The 23347-nt window shown below is 40.3% G+C and overlaps 1 protein-coding gene and 1 long non-coding RNA gene across 2 annotated transcripts in view; one reads left to right on the plus strand and one right to left on the minus strand.

Annotated features, from left to right (window-relative positions):
• LOC134288707 (uncharacterized) overlaps positions 1–23347 on the minus strand; it is a 131304-nt gene that overhangs the window by 70962 nt on the left and 36995 nt on the right. The window lies entirely within an intron of this gene.
• LOC109408687 (kinesin-like protein KIF13A) overlaps positions 1992–23347 on the plus strand; it is a 193114-nt gene continuing 171758 nt past the window's right edge. Inside the window, exon 1 of the mRNA XM_062854349.1 lies at positions 1992–2114. The gene's annotated coding sequence lies outside the window, so the exon portion shown is untranslated. The remainder of the gene's footprint in view (positions 2115–23347) is intronic.

Genomic DNA, 23347 nt, shown 5'->3' on the forward strand with positions numbered 1-23347 from the left:
AAGTTTGGAAAGTTGTGGCATATGCTGTAAGTATAATTGTATTGGCCATAGAATAGTTTGTAATTACCGTTCGAGCGTTTTGTGTTGGATATATCCGGGATTGAACTTAGCCATTGAACCATCGACCTTGTCTGCTTGATTCCATAAAATGCCAAACATCTTACCGCAATCAGTGGAAACGTTTTCGTAACGCTGCATTCAAATAATTTGTTGAGCAATTTCAACTTTATGATCGGACTTTTGACGGTCATTAGTTACAATTAATTTAAACGGTTTTAATTACGAATGGCATTTTCCAAGTCGTGGCCCAAGTCCTTGTAAATGATGCATAGAGCCAGGGGAAATCAAAAAGAACATATAAAATTGCACTTCTGTTTTACAAGTGTATTACATCGAATCGTACAACAATTGCTTCCTCTGTGCCCCGGTGCAGCGTTATTCGTTTCGTTGCGCCACGTTGGAAGAACCGTTCTAGCCTATCAACAAAACACCAAATGAGTTAGCGCGGTCAGTTCTCCCAGTTTCTGTACGGTAGTGGCGTCTCTCTGGTTCAATGTAGCTGCACTGGCGCCGACCTCTCCGGTCGTTGTTGGAGCGTTATTATTTTTATTACTGCTCACTTTTCGCCTCCTGAAGCCACTTGACCGGCATCGACTTACCAGCTGCAGCAAACTGCCAGTTCATCACTGTTAAAGCGTAATTTACGAAATAATCGTGCTGATCAAAAGTATTTATCAAAGTAACAAGCTACTAGCTTAGTGGTGGTGTTTGCGTTGGTAGCGCACCACCGACCAACATCAGGGTCATTCCAATCGCAGTCAGTCCGTGAGCGCTAGCGAAAAAGCGTAAGGTACAAAGGGGAATCTGAAGAAGTTTGTTGTACCATAACTGAATAGAAACAAATATTGAACATATTCATGTATTCTTACGTAAACTACGTAGACTCGAAGAGGGGGGGAATGCTCTGATCAAAGTCGACGATCCATACAAATTTCGGAAATTTGTTATGGACAAAAGACAAAAAGGGTTTGAGATGGTCATAAATGAGTCTACGAAGCTCATAGCAGCTTTCGACGTCCGTTAGGTCAGACTTAGATTCAAATAACTGTCAAATTATGTTTCTAAAGTTTCAATAGATAACTAAACAGACTCTGTAGTGTTGAACCTCATCCTGTGAGGATTTCATATTACAGTCAGGTCTTTTTTTACGCGGTTTTGATTTACGCGGCCGCGTAAATGAAAACTCCATACAAAAAAAAATTCATCGTCTTATTTTTGCATGATTCGTCGAGAAATGGTGAGACTTTTTTTACGCGGTTTTTCGAATTTTGATCTGAGTTTTTTTTTACGCGGTACGTATCCCCCGCGTAAAAAAAAACCTGACTGTAGTTTCAAGTTTTAGGTTGAACAAACATCAACGTTTCAATTTTCCCCAGCGTACCTTAATGAACTGCAACAGCACCAAATCCAATGCACAACAACATTTCAGCACTTGATTCATGTACCGTAACAGCCTCAGCGAATTTTCGAATGTTGCCCAACTTTTCTCGGCGGTTGATTCGATACCGGTCAACGTCAAAAGTACGCACCTCCCGCATCACCTCGCCGCCACCTCCACCGCCAAACACTCATTACAGTTTTATAACGTGTTTCTCTTGTCTCTTCTCTTCCCATATTGCAGAAAACCGCCAAAAATCTTCGCATTCGATCACTGTTTCTACTCGACGGACCCGGATGCGGAAAACTTCGCCTCTCAGGAGCTGGTCTTCGCCAACATGGGCCGGGACATCCTGGACAATGCCTTCCAGGGCTACAACGCGTGCATATTCGCCTACGGTCAGACCGGCTCCGGCAAGTCCTACACCATGATGGGCAACCAGGAGAACAAGGGCATCATTCCGCGGCTGTGCGACGAGCTTTTTGGTTCGATTGCGGCCAAACAAACCGAAGAGCTGACCTACAAGGTCGAGGTGTCCTACATGGAGATCTACAACGAGAAGGTGCACGACCTGCTGGATCCAAAGACGAGCAAACAGTCGCTCAAGGTGCGGGAACACAACGTCCTGGGACCGTACGTGGACGGGCTGTCCCAGCTGGCCGTCACATCGTTCATGGTAGGTAGTCTTCTGTAGTGGCGTACTGCATTTCGGATTTTCTAATCTATGGGTACACTCAGAAAAAAAAACATTTGTTTTGAATTGGATTGCAAGCTTTAATTAAGCAGTTCTCATCTCATCTCATCTACACAGTTACATTAAATTTATATGATTTTCAAATGAGCTTATTGAGAACTAAAAATCAATTTTTAATTACTAGAATTACGTTTATTTGTTTTTGGAATTCAGTATCATAATTTCAATTTTATACAACTCATTTGATGAGCATCATAATGGCCAACTTTTTCACACTGGCTCATTATGCAACTGAAATGATTTGCATAATGAAAAATAGTTACTTAATGTTCATTATGCAACTCGAGTTACATTATGAACATTATGCAACTCAAATCAGTTGTATAATGAAAAAGTCATTGCATAAAATTTTGTATGGAACTCGTTGCAAAACTCGATTTTTTCAGCCTTCTTCGTATTTATCCAACTCGACAAGCCTCGTTGGATAAAACGATTCGTACTGAAAAAATCTACTTTTTGCAACTCGTTACATACACTCAGCCAAATAACCTTAAGATTTCCATAAGGCCCAACTTATGAAACGGCCTTTAAATAATTCATAATGATTCGGATGAATTTCATAAGGTCACTCTATGACGTAAAATCGTCTCACAGCTTGGCTTTTATTCATGTTTAGCAACATGGTATTCTCAAGCGTCGGTAGCCGTGTGGATAAAACACGGGCTCGGTGATCCCGACGTTCATGGATCGAATCCAGTCTGCATCGTTTTAAGATTTTTTTGTTATTTTCATAAGTCTATCTTATGAAATTTGTCATAGCAAGCACGATCAATTTTCATAAGGTATTCTTATGCCATCCATAAGAATTAGTTATAGCCAGTGAATCAAAATTCAACCATCGCGCAACAATAATGACAATGTCGCAACCTGTATTTGTTGCAACAAAACAACCCATGCGACATAAGTTTGTCCCAAACCACGGGTTTAGAGATTTTTAAGCCTTGCATTGCGATTTTCGAACGGTAACTTCTAGTCGGTAAACACTGCAACTCTGGTGAAGCTCTATCATCAAACAGTTTCGACTTTGGGTTAGTAATAATTGATTATTCACGTTCGCAATAAATTCAGCTTCCGTTTTGTCTGCAACAAAAAAAATCGAGATCATGTCATTATCTATCACCAGTAGGGATAAAGACTAATCGTCGCACCTTCTTTGTTGCTTGTTTTGTGCCTCTTTTGTCTGACAATTTTCTTCACTGGTTATAGCAAATTTTCATAAGATATTTCGATGATTTTCGCTAGTTTTTTTTGCTGAGTGTAAATAACTATTTAAGTCTTTTTTTGACTCGTTTGGATAAATTGGATAAATTTGGATAAACACATTACTGAAAACAAAGTGGAAATTGTTTTGAGTGCAGCTGGTAGGACTTTCTGTTGTTTACTCAGTCACAGTCAAATGAATGGGAACCAGTGCAGTGTATTGGGGGGAACTTGAATCGATAAACGGGAGAAGCGGATGCACCAATCAACATATGGCTATATCTGGGTGTGCAGCATACACATGTGTGCGGGGTGGGTGCCATACATTATGTTGTCGTTTTCGACACTTTTCACATCTATACTGCACTGGAATCAGATGGGACTTTCTGCTGAGTCAGGACGGTCGAAGATTCTGATTACTAAAAGTGAGATTTTTCGCTGTTTGAAACTTTACCTCATCACATGTAGATGTACATTGTATGTAGATGAGAAAAAGTGAAGCTTTTCAAACTAGTGTATGCTGTAGTAAATTGAAAGTATGTACTTTTTAAACAGGGCATGGGCGTCAATAGTAAATGAGATAGTTTTGACTTTCTATCCTGACTATGTACATAGAACATATTTCTTCCCAAGAATATTTGGTAATTGCTTTTACTCGGAAGGAATACTTGCATATTAGGAAGCTGTGATCAGTCAGCTACTTGTATTGTTTGGTTTTGACGGATATGGCATCGCCAATCGGATTCCCAAATTCAATCCTTACACTACTTTTCCGTCAAAACCTTCTTCTTGAGACAATCATGGAGATACAGGCATATGCTAGGTCTCTAGTAAAAATGTAATTGTCGAACTTACATTCATACCCAGTTAAATACTGTTCCGTTTAATTCCAACTGTGATTTTAATCCTGTGACAGATTACGTATTTAGACTCAACTGTAAGGTCGTCTTCAGTGCATCGTACTTGACTCGACTGTCGAGTGCCTTAAAGTATCTTTCCAATGAAACTCATGTGACATATTGACGAATTTGACATGAATACAAATTGAATGCTTTTATGATATGGTATATTATATGCTGATTTATCGACCGTATTCTATTATTAACTTGATGATTTTGTGGCTATATCGGTCTCTTTCTACTCATAGTATAAGGGAGTAGAGATCAAAGTGGATAATGAAATGATAGATATGATAGAATTCGCTAGGTAGCGAACAAGTGTGAAAATTTTATAGAAGGTGAAATTAGGCAAGTAGGCCATGTATTGAACGAATACATCGAATGCGTGAAACTTCTGCCGTGCGACCTGTGCTTTTAAACAGATCGGCTTGGTTGGTAGTTCATACCACCTTACCAAGACTGGCAAAAGTTTCAGGCACCCGACTGCCTAATGTATTGTTCTGTTTTCATCACAAATTCTATCGATCAGTAGCTTTTTCGGAATTCGCACTCCGTTCATAGGGGTATGCCTATATCGCGGCGTGTTCTTCCTATTAGCTTTTTCGATCTTATAGGATAGAACACTTTTTCTTTTTGAGCCAAACTTTTCATATCATATGCTGATTTATCGACCGTATTCGTCGATGTATTCGTTCAATACATGGCCTACTTGCCTAATTTCACCTTCTATAAAATTTTCACACTTGTTCGCTACCTAGCGAATTCTATCATATCTATCATTTCATTATCCACTTTGATCTCTACTCCCTTATACTATGAGTAGAAAGAGACCGATATAGCCACAAAATCATCAAGTTAATGATATGGTATATTATCAAAAGATCTTCTCAGGATTTCTCCAGGAAGCACTTCCGGGATTCTTCCAAGGATTTTTTTCCAGGATTTAGGAAATTATTTCTAAGCTTTTTTCAGCATTACTCTTTCTAGGAAAGAGTTCCCAAAGGAATCCCAGAAAAAGTAGCCAGAGGAATCCACGGTTCTCCACAGTTCTGGAGGAATTCCTGAAGAAATTCCTGGAAGAATATCGGGAGGAGTTCCCGAAAAAAAATACTGGAAGTAGTTTTTAAAAGTATCCCGGACGGAGTACTCGGTGGAATTACCGTAGGAATTCCCGAAGGAAATCTTTAAGCAATCCCAGGAATAGTTCCTGAAAGAATTCCGGAAAGAGTTCCTGAAGGGATCCCGAAGAAGGTTTGGGAGGAATACTGAAAGAAATTCTCTTCAGGGTTCTTGTAGGATTCCTGGAAGGATCTCAGAACGAATTCCTGAAGGAACTGCAGGAAGAATATTACATGTAATTCCTGGATGGAGCTTTGGAAGAAGTATCTGAAGGAATCTCGAAAAGAATTCCTGAATCAATCCCCGAAAGAACTCCTAGAGGAATCTCGATTAAATAGCACTCCTTCAGCCTTATAGTTATCTTTACGACAAGGCCTTTAGTGTAAATTGGCCGTAGTACGCCTATATGGTTTTGGCAAAATAACGAGATGTATTAGTGGAACGTCTTCGGAAACGTCGTAACGAAATGTCGAAAAAAGCTTTACGCCTCGTCGAGCAAAGCAAAACAAAAATTGATTACGTCTGCTTCTAGTCGTTCTCGCAGCTCTCTCCCCGATTCCTTTTACACTCCAGTTGGTGTATGGTGGGAATTTTTTGCTTTTTAGTAGTGATTTGACTTGATCCGAAGATTACACACGGACTACACATTAAGGCCATTACCCCTTTTTGATCTTTGGCATTGGATTGGCTTGCGCTCTTATTGCCCCACCAACTGCTGCAAAATGAAAATGGAAACGAAAAATGAACTTACGATCCGAAGAATATTAAATCATGTTTGCTGCTCCATGTTCCATGATATTTATTTATTTATTTATTTGACGTCAATCATTTGTAGACCGTTATGCTACAGCGAATCTATGACAAAAGGTCGAAAGACATAAGCTCGAAGGACAAAAGGTCGAAAGACAAAAGGTCGAAAGGACAAAAGGTCGAATAGGGCAAAGGGTTGAACAGACAAAAGACAAATTAGAAAACATTGAAAAGTGATATGAATTTGACAGAAAAACGACCATTACAATTCCGATAAAAATAATAGTTCGAGTGATACCAAAATTATTCAACAACTTAAAAAAAAAATTTGAAAGATAGGAAAGTGCCTAATAAAACTTGCAAAAGCTTATATGGAGCAATTTATTACCGCATTGGAATTCGAAATAGATGCCCATAAATGACAATGCGCTGATGATTAACCTGGGCTTGTTAGGGGAATATCTGTAAATAAAAAGAAAATCGCATTAAGTACTGTTCCTTTTAATTCCACTAAGAATTTGCATCCTTTGACAAATACGTATTTCGACCTCAACTGTAAGGTCGTCTTCAGTGTCTTGTACTTGACTCGACTCAAGTCAAGTCAAGTACAAGACACTGAAGACGACCTTACAGTTGAGGTCGAAATACGTATCTGTCAAAGGATGCAAATTCTTAGTGGAATTAAAAGGAACAGTACTTAACGCGATTTTCTTTTTATTTGACAATGCGCTATTGATTGAAGTTAAATGTGAAAAACAATTTTTTGACAGAACAGCCTATGGGTAGAAGAAGGATTAATTTTAGATTGAATTTTGTCATTTAAAACACCAATCATTAAAAAAGTCAAACAGTCATAAATTAGAAAAGGACAATTTTTTGGGCATTACATATATGAACAAACAAAACCTATATTAGTGTAATTCGTAGAAAAAACCTATCAATCAATGAGGGGATGATCATTAAGCACAAGAAGTCAATGAATACTTCTGCAAAGAACAGCTACTAAATAAAAGAAGGCAAAATTTCTGATTGAATAATAAATACTTAAGAGTCAATCATTATTTCAGTAACAAAACTTAAAAGAACAGCACAAACATTTAAGACGGAAAAAATCCTGAAAAAAAATTAAACTATTACCATTAACTTCTACATTAACGCAACTTGAATAAACAGCCTATAAACAAAAGAAGGTAAAATTTCCTATAGAAATGTTAGTAGCACTATAATGTTTCTCTTATTGAACAACAACAAAGACTCATCAAATATTTTTTCTTATAAATGAGACACATAACCTGTTAACTGGGTCAAACAAAAGTTTTCGTTCATTCGACCTTTTGCCTATTCGACATTTTGTCCCATTCGACTATTTATCCCATTCGACCTTTTGTACATTCGACCTTTTGTCTTTCGGCCTTCTGTACTAAAACCGATACAGCTACTCCGATAGCGTGCGTTTCAAAACCCAACACTTGTTTTCAAAGAGATAGTTGTGTCACAGACAAACAGACGTAACACTCAAATCTTTCCCATCGGCGATTTAACGATCAGTTTGAAAAAATAATAGTTGGCCAACCGCCCACCCGTGGCACTCGCATCGGATTTGTTCGAGTTTGATGTTTGCACACTACCACCACCTAGTTCATGGTTGGCCAAACTCAGTGTGTTTAGCATTGGGCTTTCGTGACTATATTTTGAATCGAAAAAGGCTCGAAGTGTTACGTCTGTCATTCTTCGATTTTCAGCCTATGATATCCTCATCCTTTTTTCGAACAATCTGATGATCAGCCAAAGCATCCACCTTGCATCCACCTCTTTGGCACACATTTTCTGATGAAAGAGAAATGTTAATTTTTCAAAGATCAAGTTCCCAGTCCAAACCAGCTGTAATAATGTTTGTTTTGGAGCCAAGTTTGGAGCTTTTGGATGAGTGAGAGAAAAACGAAAAAGTGAATCAGATGTACAAATTCGTAAACAGGGTCATAGACCATGTAAAAGAGAAACATCATGTCAAGCTGTCAAATGCATAACATCCCAAGTAACATTTTAAGTTTTGTTCGGCTCTACAAGAGATCTTCATGACCAATTTTATGAAACTCGCAATAAAACTGATTTATACAGTCATTGCACAATTATGGGTCACACACAATTATTAGTCACTTTTCACTTTAATAGATAAATACTAATTAATTGCAAGCTTTTGTTAGCTATTATCATTTTTAGTTTATAAGTTGATTTGTTTTGTGTCACTAAACGTATCGCACACGGGCTTATACGTACAAACATACATATTTTCGATATTTTTTCGTTCGGCGCAAAACCATCTGTCAAAGTAACGCTTCGATTGTGAATATCGGAAAGTGCGTGGGCTGCTTTCGTAAGCTCTGTAAAAGCGATTTTCAGTGATTTTCAAGTGCAAAATGGTATCGTCACCAGAACAAAGGTATAATTAACGTTCTTAATGTAGAAATTCATGTGACTGCAGCTAATTACAGCTTATTTCAGGCAAAATTTAAGTGACTCATTATTGTGCCAAGGAACACCGAAAATCACACAATTATGGGTCACTTTTTGTGCAGCATAATATTGACAGTTCTGTGTACATGGGCATTGCATACTTTTAGGCGTTTATCGGTGGTTGTTTTGAAGATTTGGTCCCAATTTTGAAAAATTGATTCCAAATCGTGAAAACACGCTTTTTAAGAGGTATGAGACCAGTTTTAGATTCCAGTTTAATTAAGAGAATATAAAATACAAATAATGAAAGTATTATTTTTGTATGTAAAACGATTCATATTATGAAATGATTGTTCCTTGAGTGACCCATAATTGTGCTATGAGTGTACATCAAAACCTCTTGCTAACCTCTTTAAGAGCATCTTCCGGCTCAGTGGACCACTCTCGGAGAGGTTTTGCAAAACCGCATTAAGAGTAGCAATAAAATCGTTTTAAAACCTAGTAGAAAAATTTCCCATTCTCGATTGTTGTTTTTTTTTCAACAAAAACTATGACAGCTCAAGATGCAGAAAAGCTTCTTCGATGACACACGGAAACAAATCTGATCCTGTTTTTATGATTAACAAAACATAAAACATTGAAGTTTGTCATTTTATGAAATCATGATCACGAATCATAATTTCATAAACTGAGCCACTAATTATCATGATTCGTTGCAACCATTTTTCTGAGCGCGAGATCATGATTATTATCCGAGCAACTAATATCATGATTTGTTGCAACCATTTTTATGAACTCAAACTCATGAAAATTATCAAGCGTTACGCGCACTCCGCACACCTGTCAAAACGTGGTCAATCAGTGTGTGGCAGCGCTAGTGAACGGTGAAAAAATGTAAAAAGCCATTACTTTAATGGGAATATAGTTTGGAATAATTATTATATTGTTACTTTTTCTGTGTTTTTAGCGATCTAGTGTGTTCCTCGTTTCTCCCAAAGCAACTGGTAAGTAAAATAAAACCGAAAATTTTTTCTTACGTACTTTTTTTTACTCATTTCTTAAGTCGATTGCCCACTATCGTTCTCGTTTCAGCTCCGCACAATTCCGTTCCGGCTTCGGTGTTCGAGTTTCACCGCCGTCAAACGATACCAGCCCCATCCCGGCAGCGTCCGATTCAATACTTGTTTCGGAACCGTTTAGCGACGCGTGAGTAAACAAAAACGTGTTAAAAATTTCTCCCAGATGAGAGTGCAAAATCAGTTCTAACTCATATCCGATTGCACGCCATCGTTCTTATTCCAGCTCAAACGGCTGCGGCTGTCAATTCTCGCCCGGATCCGGTCAATCCCGTTACGGCTTCGTACCTGTTCCGACACCAGCACCGTCCCGACCGCATCCTTCTGCTCTTGTTTCGACAGCATCAAACGACGCAAGCACCGTTTCGACAGTGTCTGTACCAATTGCTTACACCCGGGCCTCTTCATTATTCGCCCCGTATCTGCTCGATCCCGTTCCGGCTTGGCCAAACTTCAGAATAGCACCGACCCTATTCTGACTCCGCAGTCTCCGAAGAAAGTATTTGCTTCGTAGTAAGTGCATTTATAATCCCCTTTTTGCGAAATTGAAACTAAAATAGTCCATTTTACGAGCCGATTTGATTGAGAAAATCCCCCAGTCTCATAAGCGATGCGCACCGGAAACCATGATTCGAAATCTTAATAATATGATTTAGCTTCATGGTCCGAAAAAATCCATCAGATTCGTAAACGATGCGCACCCGAAACCATGATTCGAAATCTTAGTAACATGATTTAGTTTCAAGGTTCTAGATATCCATCATATTCATAAGCGATCCGCACCCGAAACCATGATTCGAAATCTCAACAACATGATTTAGCTTCATGGTCCGAGAAATCCACCGGACTCATAAGCGATGCGCACCGGAAACCATGATTCGAAATCTTAATAACATGATTTAGTTTCATGGTCCTAAAAAATCCACCAGATTCATAAGCGATGCGCACATGAAACCATGATTCGAAATCTTCATAACATGATTTAGTTTCATGGTCCTAGAAAATACACTAGGATCATAAGCGATGCGCATCCGACACCATGATTCAAAATCTCAAAAATATGATTAAGCTTTATGATCTTTGAAAAAAGTAACGCATTGGTAGCGTTACGAGACAATAAATCATACTATCATGATCATAAATCATGGTGTATTTTTTTAAAACGAAAATGCACTAGGCTCATGAACTGCCCATATTCGCATAGTCGATGTAACCACCATTGGCAATGCCACCGTGCATATTTGTGACCAGTTTTATTCAAAAGATCGCAAAATCTAACCCTTAGTTAGATGTCAACGCAGAAAAAATCTTGTACTTCATATGTATTCATTGTTAAAATTCCAAAAGTATGTTGAAAAGTACAGTGGCGCTTACATCGACTATGCGAATATGGGCAGTGAAATCATGAGTCGTTTTTATGATTTTTGGGAGCAGAACTTTACCCGTGACGTAAAGTTCAGGACGATATCATTCGTAAGTAGAAGCGGTAATTTCAAAGTAATGTTTTAGTTGTTATTGTGTTGGTAGGCTTAGCGTTACTTCAATATGGCGACAACCATAATCAGCGAAAATAAAACGAAAGCTAGTTTACTTTTATGATGACCGCAATAAACCTAGAAATGTCGTAGTTCTGCTTTTCCACCAACAGATGTCGTTACTAATCGAACGGATCGCCATCTGTTGAGAGTTTCAACAGTTTTATTGTGGTAATAATGATTGCCAGAAGGTTCACAAACCGGAAAGTTTTGTTTACTCTTAAAATCTGTCTTTATGGATATCTTCAAGTATACTATAAAACATTTCATCAATGGTTTTCATAAAAGCAGTCATAAAACTGCGAGTTTTAATTATTGCTGTAATAAAACCCTAATAAAAATCAATCAAAACCAATCAACAATGAAATTGTTACTTGGGATAACTCCCATGCTCTTTGCTCTTAGCATTTGTAAAGCAATTGAAAAGCATTCTGATCACTCGCATGTGAAACATCTCAAGCAGCTGAAAAGCTAATCAACAACAGCTTATGCTAATTCAAAGGGAACTGCTTATGTAGGGTAGCAAGCAGTAAGTACTCAATGCGATCTGTTGTACGGCTTATTAAAAGGCTGTGTGGTTACCTGAGCGTTTTGAGTGCCCATTTTGCATTTGGACCATCATTGTGAATGTTAGTGTTTTTCAGTACTTTTTTGAAGAAACAACAGAACTATTACGGAAGTTTAGTACGATAACTGTCAAAACGTGTTGAAAAAAAACAATCAATTTTTACCGAACAAGCTCGATGAGAGTGTGAATTTTTAGAAGAATTCTAAAAGATACTCTTATCCGATTTTGCGTTACACCAGATTTTTTTTTACTGAAATTTCACTAAAAGTTCCAGGAGAACTGCCCGAATTTTTCTTACCAGTATTTTAACACGCTTAAGCGGATTTTATGTTTCGTGCGTTTTATCAAATAATAGGGCACGTTTGGTGTAGTACTAGATTTGTAGTAATGAGCTGAATTTTAGTATGGTGAGAAGGTCAATCCTCCGTTTCTGTAATGAAATGGCGCAAAAAGCGTGGGTATTATGATTCCATGCCTAATGTGATGCTGTTTGAGCAAAACTTTGGATAGCTATGTGGTTTATGTTGCAAGAAATGAAGAAAACAACAACACTGTTGCCCAAAATTTTGCTCAAACAGCATCAAATTAGGCAAGCAATCATAGTACCCACGCTTTTTGCACCACTTCATTGCAGAAACGGAGAATTGAACTTCTCACCATACTAATGCCGTTTTTCTTTATTATCCAGTTCCAACCTGGGTTGGAACTGGATCTGTTCGCGCCAACGCGAAGTGCAATCCGCGAATATTTTGCCCCTGTTTTTTCTACCACACTCCACGCCGTTCAACTGCCCATTCAACAACAACGTGAACGAGCATGCACGAAAGGATCAACAGACCAACCGCCCATCCATCTACAGCGTAATCGTATCTGCCATCAGCCGACGACGCCCGAGCCAATCAGCATCTTGATGCAAGGAATTTTCCTCCATCTCCAAAGCCGTCACCTCTATGCATCCATCTCCTTCCATCTCATTGAGTGTGTTGAGTGCGCTCGACACCGCCACCGCAGGACAGTCAAGTTTCAACCACCGACCGAAGAAGTTGAGAATCGCCCTCGACGTGTACAGTCAATCCGAACCGAAGAAATATAGTTAAGTTTAGTTAATTAGTGAAACAATCGTCTTTTTCTTGTGCCAGTGGAAGCAAGGGTTTTACAGTCCACCCTCTAGTCGAACTACTGGTCCCGATTCCGATCACCCGCGCAAAATCCCCGTTCCACGACGGAACAGGATCAGATCACAGTTTCAACCCCAATCCGACTTCGGTTTCACTTGTACTACTGTTTGTTTGACGTTGTTTGTTTACACATTTTCTGCCAATCCACACAGTTAAAAATTTCGTGTAATTTTGCGTTGATTTCGATGCACATATTTGGAGCATCGAAATAAACGCAAAATTGCGTTAGATCTTAAAATTACACGAGCTAAAAAGTGAGTCGTGTAAAATTCAACTTCGTTTAAATTTAATCGATTTGCTCAATTTATGTTCTGCTCCATTTGGATTGCTACCGATCTAATCGAAAACAAATTGACGCGCTGATCCCTACGTGAAGGGACAAACATCAGTTTCCCTGAATCATCATAAACTGGGCCATCATTCCTGTCCACGACGCAAGCGTATCACAAAACAAAGCACCGGAAGATGCGCGGAGACTGTAGTTACAAGTGCCACTAATATGAGTGATTTTTGTTCAGATTCGATGGGCATACATCGTAGTTTACACTAGGCCGAGCAGCCATAATCCTTTTTACACTCGCGAGCCGTTCTAAATTACAAAAAAATCGCGGCCCAAAACTTACAAATAGCGTGTCTTCCGGTGCTTTTTATAAGATGAACTCTCTCGGTCGCTGGCCAACAAAACTGAAACAGATGACGCCATTTGCATTAATTCTAAGCGAAATGTAAATTAACACGGTTGGAAATTTAAAGCTAAGTTAATGGAAAATCGGATGCTTTTCAATTTATATATAAATCCGAAGATGCAAACGCACTTTGATGGAATTTTAAGTCGATAAAAGAGTGAAATTGCGTGTTTTTCAATGCTCCAGGCATGTGCATCAATTTCAACTCAAATTTAAATCGTATTTTCATTTAAATCCGTTGAAATTTACAGCAATCACGATTTATGTATCGTTTACTTTTAAACATTTTTTTCTGTGGCAGTTCCAATCCAGGTTAAAAAAGAAAAACGGCATAAAATTCAGCTCATTACTACAAATCTACTGCCGTAATTCTGCAAAGTGACGTAAGCGCCATTCAAAATGTCGATATTTTTTGGTATATTATTTAAAATATCTGGTGTAAAAATAACACTGTAGTAAGCCTGCTGTATTAGAATGCAAGATCTAATCGTAATCTATCATCTATGGAAAGAAGTTTAGAGGATGAGCAAGAGTTTTATGCATAGTAACCAAAAAATGGGCCAAATCTATCAATGTCGCTTACGTCACTTTGCAGAATTACGGCAGTCTAGTACTTCACTGATTTGTCCTGTTGTGCTGGTTCGTCACGAAAGAGACATAAACATCTTTAGCTTTGACAGCATAACATATCTCCCATGTTCTTCGCTCATAGCTTCTTAAAAGCCGTTAAAAAGCATTCTGATTGCTCCCATGCCAAAACAGCTCAGGCGATTGAAATGTTAATCAAATTCATGTTTACACAATGTTTGTAGTTCTTTAGCTGTAACTGTGTCAATAATTTGATGATTTTTGTTTCTAATAAGATAATTGTTGGGAGTAACGCAAGATTTGAGTCTGAAAAATATGATTCTAAAATATAGGACACACAACAGTCACTCGTTTCCGTTCAGCTGATCTCGTCTACCACCGTTGGACGCCAACACACAAGGGCAAACTCGGTGAAAAGTCGAATGTGCATGTTAATTTCTGCACCCCTCGCGTTCATCATTCAACACTCTCTTTGCCTGGTGGTGTGGTAGAAATGGCGCGAAGTAGCTTCAGTTTTCAGTTTCTGGAAGCTCAGTGAGAGCGCAACAACCTACGGGCTACAGATTAGGTATGGAAGAGTAGTGGGCGGATGGCAGATGACTCGCTTAGCCGCGTGATGCATCATTTCTTTGAACAGCAACAACAATGACTGTAATATGGGACAGGTTGGTAGCAGTAACAAGCTAACGATGGCAATTGACGCTGTTTATGATGCCGAAGGTGGTGGTACATTCTTCTGGTTACCTGTTGTCGCATGGAGTCAGATCTCATGACTTGCAATCCATTCCGCAGTGAGTGTTATGATAACAAGAGCAACTACGTTGTAAAGGTTTCTTCAGTTTATCACCAGAGGTCCACACGCTACCACCTACATCAATTATTTAAATTTGATACCGTTAGGAAGTGACTATTTGTGTTTTTTTTTAGTCCTTGCCATACAAATATTTGAACCATGCTCGTAAAGCTTCTTCTTCTTCTTCTTCTTCTTCTTTATAGCTCTACGTCCCCACTGGGGACGCTTCAATTTAGTGTTCTTTTAGCACTTCCACAGTTATCAATTGAAGGGCTTCCTTTGCCTGCCATTGCATGAATTTGTATATTGTGAGACAAAGTACAATGATACACTATGCCCAGGGTGCCGAGAAAATTTTCCCGACTGGAACGGGAATCGAACCCGCCGTCTCCGTATTGGCAATCCATAGCCTTAACCACTAGGCTAACTGGAGACTGCTCGTAAAGAATCAACTCATTCCAAATTTTTGCCAGTCACGTGTAGACCAAATTTTTGTCCAGCAAATTGTTGTATAAATTTGAAAACCTGAAATGAAGCTCGCTTTCAACAGTTCCAACGGCATCTCGCTAATCAGTTTCCCACCGGTCAACGGTATCCTTCAAAAAGCCATAGAGCACACGCTACAGTCGGCTATGGATGGATTACATCAACGCCACGCTAAGTAACCGAACTAGAGTAAATCGATGAGGCCTTGAACCTTCTTTATATTCGTCCATGTGGCGCGATGGGCACCTACCAACAACCACCGCAGTATACTACACGGTGCACCTTCATTTATGCGGCGCTCATAGTGAAGGGTAAAGAGCCAATAGAGTACAAAAGGCTAGCGCTGGTAGACAGGCAGTTCCTGCCATCAGCCATTGAATACGATCCCGAAAAGGGCATTATTCCTGCATTACAAAATGCGTTCGCATGACACACATCGGTTGAACTGCGGCGACGACGCCGACGACACCGTTGTTGTCGAAGGCAACCACCAGTAGTGGGCCCTCGAAAGTCTCAAGCATACTTACTCAGCCCGGAAGAACTCGGTCATAATGAGATGCATATGATATGGGAAAAGAGAAGCAATTGTAACAACACGTGGCGTGGTGGTGGTGGTGGAAGCATATATCTTAGCTCAGTACGTTGTGGGGCGCCACAAAATGTCAATTTATGCAAAGTGCTTTTCGTCCTGGTTTCGTTGGGAAGGATAAATCATAAGTATTGTTTGTTACATAGTCAATGATGAAAATGGAAAAGCAAAACAGAAAAACAAAGTCCAAAGAGGCAATGGAAATTATGCGTGGACTAAAAATAGTTCGGCTCTATATATTCAAAGGGCAGAATGAAAGTGTTATAACATAATATATTTAACCATATTAACCCTAAAAGGGATACCTTCATGGTCTCAGTTTCGTCACCTCGCTGAGTGTGTTCCATCAAAGGCGAGATCTGAAAGGCGCCTGGGGTCCAATGGACCCCAGGTATCCCTTTTAGGGTTAAAGGTATCATGTTGGATTACAAACTCAGAATTGACTTACTTGAATACTTATAACTAACTGTTTTGCAAAAAAAAAGCCGTAATGTGGAATCTAGTGTGGAATATTCTTTGATAATGTGTAACTTCAAAACATCGATAAATAAGTCCTGAAGCACAGGGTCAAATATGTTTGACAAGAAAAAAACTCAAAAAATAACACCTGTTTGACACTAAAATTCGATCGAGTCAAACAAGATGTTTGAACATTGGTTTATTTTTGGACAAATATTTGACCCTTTGTACTAAACTGTTTAATAATAAGGATTCATTCATTTATTTAGTTAACATCAAATTCATGATAATACTGAATCAACAATTTGCCGCCATAATACTCGATTTTCAGCTGCAGCTCTCCAACGTCGGTCACGCCCAACACTCGCCAGATCACGCTCCACCTGGCTGATCCGCCCATCGTGCTCTCTGTGCTCCACGCCTTCTTGTGCCAACCGGATCAGTAGCAAACACCAGCTTTGCAGGGTTGTTGTCCGGCATTCTTGCAACGTGCCCTGCCCAACGTATCCTTCCGGCTTTGGCCACCTTCTGGATGCTGGGTTCGCCGTAAAGTGCAGCGAGCTCGTGGTTCATCCTTCTCCGCCACACACCGTTCTCCTGCACACCGCCGAAGATCGTCCTTAGCACGCGTCGCTCGAAAACTCCGAGTGCTTGTTGGTCCTCCTCGAGCATCGTCCATGTCTCGTGTCCGTAGAGAACCACCGGTCTTATTAACGTCTTGTACATGGTACGTTTGGTGCGGGGGTGAATCTTTTTTGACCGCAGTTTCTTCTGGAGCCCATAGTAGGCACGACTTCCGCTGATGATAGCCTCTGGATTTCACGGCTCACGTTGTTGTCAGCCGTCAGTAAGGATCCGAGGTAGACGAATTCCTCCACCACCGAAAGTATCCCCGTCTATCGTAACATTGCTGCCAAGGCTTGTCCTGTCTCGCTCAGTCCCACCTACCAGCATGTACTTTGTCTTAGCCGCATTCACCACTAGTCCGACCTTTGCTGCTTCGCGTTTCAGGCGGGTGTACAGTTCTGCCACCGTTCCAAATGTTCTAGCAATAATATCCATGTCATCCGCAAAACAGACAAATTGGCCGGATTTCGTGAAGATCGTACCCCGGCTGTTGAGCCCGGCTCGTCGCATAACACCTCCCAGGGCGATGTTGAATAGTAGGCAGGAAAGTCCATCACCTTGTCGTAGTCCCCGTCGAGATTCGAATGAATTGGATAGTTCACCCGAAATGCTTACGCTGTTCTGCACACCGTCAATTGTTGCTCTTATCAGTCTGGTAAGCTTCCCAGGAAAGCTGTTCTCGTCCATGATTTTCCATAGCTCTGTGCGGTCGATACTGTCATATGCCGCTTTGAAGTCGATGAACAGGTGATGCGTTGGGACCTGGTATTCACGGCATTTCTGGAGGATTTGCCGTACGGTGAAGATCTGGTCCGTTGTCGATCGGCCGTCGATGAAGCCGGCTTGATAACTTCCCACGAACTCATTAGTTTTAGGTGACAGACGACGGAAGATGATCTGGGATAGCACTTTGTAGGCAGCATTCAAAATAGTGATCGCTCGAAAGTTCTTACACACGCTAACGCCGCTCAGTACTAAAGTGCATAATTTCCAGACTACACCAAAAATGTGTAACCCTTGCACATTTACAAAATCAGCTCCAGTGTCCGCAAAATTGTTAAAATCGCAAAATTTTTTGGAAAATAAAAAAAAAATCAACATTTCGCATCTAGAAGAGTGTACGAGGTGTTTTTTGAGAATGTGTAACTGCTACACATTTTAGTGTGGTCTGGAAATTATGCACTTATGAGTAGGTCTTACACATTTTAGTGCTGAGCAGTTTTAGCGTGCACATTAACTTGTCGCCTTTCTTGTGGATGGGACAAATTATCCCTTCCTTCCACTCCTCCGGTAGCTGTTCGGTTTCCCAGATCTTGACTACTAACTGGTGCAGACAGGTGGCCAGCTTTTCCAGGCACATGAGTTCTGCTGCGATACCGTCCTTACCAGCCGCTTTGTTGTTTTTGAGCTGGTGGATGGCATCCTTAACTTCCCTCAGCGTGGGAGTTGGTTTGTTCCCGTCTTCTGCTGCACCAACATAGTCATTTCCTCCGCTGCCTTGGTCCTCCGTACCTACATTCTCTTCGCCATTCAGGTGCTCGTCGAAGTGCTGCTTCCACCTTTCGATCACCTCACGTTTGTCCGTCAGGAGGCTCCCGTCCTTATCCCTGCAGATTTCGGCTTGTGAACGGCACAGCAGTTCCATTTCCTCGCACTCCGCTTCTTCCAGGCGACGCTTTTTTCCCCCGGAAGAGACGGATCTGCTGCTTCCGCTTCTGTCTGTATCGCTCCACATTCTGTAGGGTTCCATGCTGCAGCATTACCGCCCGCACTGCATCCTTCTCCAGAACCGCTCTGCACTCCTCGTCGAACCAATCGTTTCGTCGACTCCATTCTACGTACCCGATAGTGCTCTCGGTTGCGTTGTTGATGGCTGCTTTGACTGTACTCCAGCAGTCCTCTAGAGGGGCCACATCGAGCACGCCCTCATCCAGCAACGCTGCCTCGAGATTCTGCGCGTATGCTGTGGCGACATCCGGTTGCTTAAGTCGCTCTAGATCGTACCGGGGCGGCCGCCGGTAATGTATATTGTTAATAAGGGAGAGTTTTGGGCGCAGTTTAACCATCACCAGGTTGTGATCAGAGTCGATATTAGCGCCACGATAGGTCCTGACGTCGATAATGTCGGAGAAGTGCCGTCCATCAATCAGAACGTGGTCGATTTGCGATTCCGTTTGTTGTAGTGATCTCCAGGTGTAACGATACGGGAGGCTGTGCTGGAAGAAAGTGCTACGAATGGCCTGGATGTTCTTGGAGGCGGCGAAATCAATGAGTCGTAGGCCGTTTTCGTTCGTCTGCTGGTGGGCGCTGAACTTACCAATCGTCGGTCTGAATTCCTCCTCCTGGCCTACCTGAGCGTTCAAATCTCCTATGATGATCTTGACATCGTGGCTTGGGCAGCCATCGTACTCGCGTTCGAGCTGCGCGTAAAATACGTCCTTGTCATCATCAGTGCTTCCGGAGTGTGACCTGTGTACGTTTATTATGCTGAAGTTGAAGAATCGGCCCTTGATCCTCGACCTGCACATTCTTTCGTCGATCGGCCACCAACCGATTACGCGCCTCTGCATATCACCCATCAAGATGAAAGCTGTTCCCAGCTCGCGTGTGTTGCCGCAGCTCTGGTAGATGGTATGATTACCTCCAAACGTTCGCACCATGGATCCTGTCCAACACACCTCCTGCAGCGCTACGATGCCGAACCCGCGGTCCTTCAGTAGATCGGCGAGTATACGGGTGCTCCCAATGAAGTTGAGAGATCGGCAGTTCGACGTACCGAGTTTCCAATCGCAAGTCCTTTTTGTTCGCTGAGGTCGTTGCCGTTGGTCTCGGTTCGTATTATTCTGTTGCTGATTTTCCGTTACAAAGGGTTTTTACGGCTGGCTCGTAGGGCCACGGTGCTCCCCAGACCGTTATTATAAAATAAAAATCTCCATTCAATCGGTACCCACCACTCGTTTTCTATGACTATCCTACATGTCTGGGCAAAATTTGAAAAAAAATCGTAGGGCCCATTTATGAGTTAGGCTCTTTTAAAGGGCGTAAAGCCACATTTTCAAAGAAAAACTCAAAATATTTATGTACTTTGCCATTTTTGAACGGTTTTGATGAAATATGTTCAAGAAGAATTATATTGCATTGAATATTAGATATGTTTAGCATAGTATGAACATTTTTATTAGTTGACATAAACAAATGTTAATTTATATGAAAATATTTCAATAATGTTTGTAATTTCTTAAGTTCAACTACGTTAAGAAAATCGTGAATGTAAACAAAAAAGTAAATGAAGGGAATGCACATTATGTGCGTAAGAATAAAAGGAAGAAGAGTTTTTTTTTATCTAGTTCATTTATTCGGGGCTCAATCGCGTATAACGCTTTACGGAGCCGAAGATCTTTTTGAACTAAAAATATACAATATACTCACGATAACAACTTTTAATCATATCTGTTAGTTATGGGAGGAAGCGACAATACTCGTGGCAGCTGAAGATTAGAAGGTCACATTTTGAGGGATGGACAGGGTAAGGATTGAACCAAAGGTTCTACCCGGGGCGAATTGCATCTTGCTAGCGTAGAAGAAGAGTTTAAATTGTTTTAAGCCCTTAACATACTAGTTTTATTTGCAGAAGAATTAAAAAAACGGAATATCTTGAATACGAAAATAGTGTATTATAAATAATAATAATACCAACACTGAAAGCTGCTTTGCAGTAAAGACCACAAAAATGTGTTTAAATTTACTATGAGAAAACATGATCATCACAACACAAGTGCCTCTTGACAGCGAATTGTCTTCTCTTTTATCATCTAATTCGATAATCACAAGGTGCTTTGTTCGAAACTGATTGGCCGCAGAATCTTTATTTTACATAAGTGTGAAAAGATGCCATTCCATGGTGAAATTAAGTTAATGTTAATCGTTGAAGTGAAACGAAACGCAGTCCCCTCAAATTCAATGGCGTTGAGTATTAGGTTCAATTATGCAGAATAGTAATACTAACCACAAGCGGTTTTAAGCGTATGAGTATGATAAATGCCGAATCGCTGACACTATGTGGACGTGTATAGCAAATTAAAAGACTCTAATGCCGAAGCAAGTCTGTATATATCTACTTTTACAGAGACAACTGCATATTTTATGTGAGTGAGTAATTTCTTCAATAATTTTCGCGGCTCATTTCAACTGGTGCTGTTCATAATCAACGTAAGGTATCTGTTCTGGGTTGTTTTTATATTGTTTTTGTTGTTTTTTTTGTAAGAAGTGAGAATGTATGATAGCAACAAGAAAGGAATCAATCGGTGGCCATCTTAACCCCCTCCCCTCCTTATGTCCACACAATATTTTCAACATTGACGAAATATTGACCTTCTTTTCTTCAGATGGTTGATTTATTAATCCTATATTTTTTTTTTTAAACAAATATAAAAACTTTTTGTATAAATGTATCAGATGTATTGACATGGTATTCTGAAAATAACTATTTATCTGTTTTAACTTGGTAGTTTTTAGCCCAATAAGATTTCTAGTTGAAAGGGCTTACTTTCCTACTTCTACTTTACATTAGAAGTTGGATTTAGGCCCCAGTCTTAAAGCACATGTGCTTCAGACTAGAATGTCCAAACATCGTGATGGATATTACTTCACCAACTCTTGCGAATGATTAAATGTTAATAGACTTGAGAGACATAAAACACTGGAAAACGATTGATATCTTATAGCAAATATTTATAAACCCATTCCTTTGAATAAGATATTTTGTTGGGATCTGCTCTGCCTCATACTTGGGTATTTATTTTGTGTTTCATTCATGTGTGAAAATGAACTTATATGGATAAAATTTCATGGATCTAACTTTTTACGACAATTTATATCATAACCCCTGAAATACTATTTAAATTTATGAAATACGCCTAGAAGGGACGGAAGAAGCAGAGGCGTGCGATGGTTGTTTCGCCCTTTTCACATGTAGGTAGAAATCAGTCAAAATTATGTTAGACACTACTGGTACTCAATACAAAACGATTCTTCGTGAAAATATTTCATAAAAATCGTTAAAAACTGGCTGAGCACATAAATATTTTGATTTTTACTTTGAATATATGGCTTTACGCCCTTCAAAAGGGCCTAACTCAAAAAATGGGCCCTACGATTTTTTTTCAAATTTTGACCAGACATGCAGGATAGTCATAGAAAACGAGTGGTGGGCTCCGATTGAATGGAGATTTTTATTTTATAATAACGGTCTGGGGAGCACCGTGAGGGCCTGACACCAACCCCCTACTTTCCGGAGGACCATGAGCCATTTTACGAGACGTTTCGGATCAGCTGATCGCTCATTTCATGAATGAAAATTTGACAGGAGGTTGCGCCCAAACCCGTGAGTGTTAATATCAATATCAACATTGTTGTCGTTTCGTAAAATAAACTATAGTGCACAGTTGAGCTTAGAGTCCTTTCCCGGCACTCGGACGTAGATTAGCCGCCTTTAACATGGGGATCAGACGCTGTTGGGAGCCGCTCCTCCTGGAGAACAGACGCTCAGGTTCGCCGAAGCAAACCGCCCTTCCCTGTCAGCCTACGACCAAAGTTCCCACCGGGGTTGGTTACCCAATCTAAGGAAGGGTAACCCAAGGAACGAGCCTGAAGTCCCCTGAAACTTACTAGACCACCCCTGAAATACGCTTGAAACCTCGTGAAACCTCATGAAACGGTTCTGAAAACCCTAAAAACATTTCTGGAACGCCCCTATAGAATCCCATGAAACTCCTGAAACACCCCTGGAACGACCCTAATACCCCCCGAAACCGTTCCATGGAATTTCATTTTGATTGGACATTTGATTACCGAGATATCTTTCGAAGAGTACTTAGGAGTAGTACAACTTAGGTTTTTGAGACATTTCTGACGAAATGTATCATAATAAATTTCTCAGCCATCTATCAACCGATTTAGGTTCTCCTAGCACCAAATGACTGCAACATCTTAGTACGCTCTTGAATTTCATTTTTATTGGACATTTGGTAATCGAAATATCTTTGTAATAGTATTTGGCAATTTGAGGGCGGACAGTGGCGAAACCCATACGTGATTTCCCCCGTCCTACTTAAGTTGGTACCTAAACAAAGAAGTAGTGTAGTATTTC

This window comes from Aedes albopictus, chromosome 2 (genome assembly GCF_035046485.1).
Source record: "Aedes albopictus strain Foshan chromosome 2, AalbF5, whole genome shotgun sequence".
In the NCBI taxonomy this organism is placed as follows: domain Eukaryota; kingdom Metazoa; phylum Arthropoda; class Insecta; order Diptera; family Culicidae; genus Aedes; species Aedes albopictus.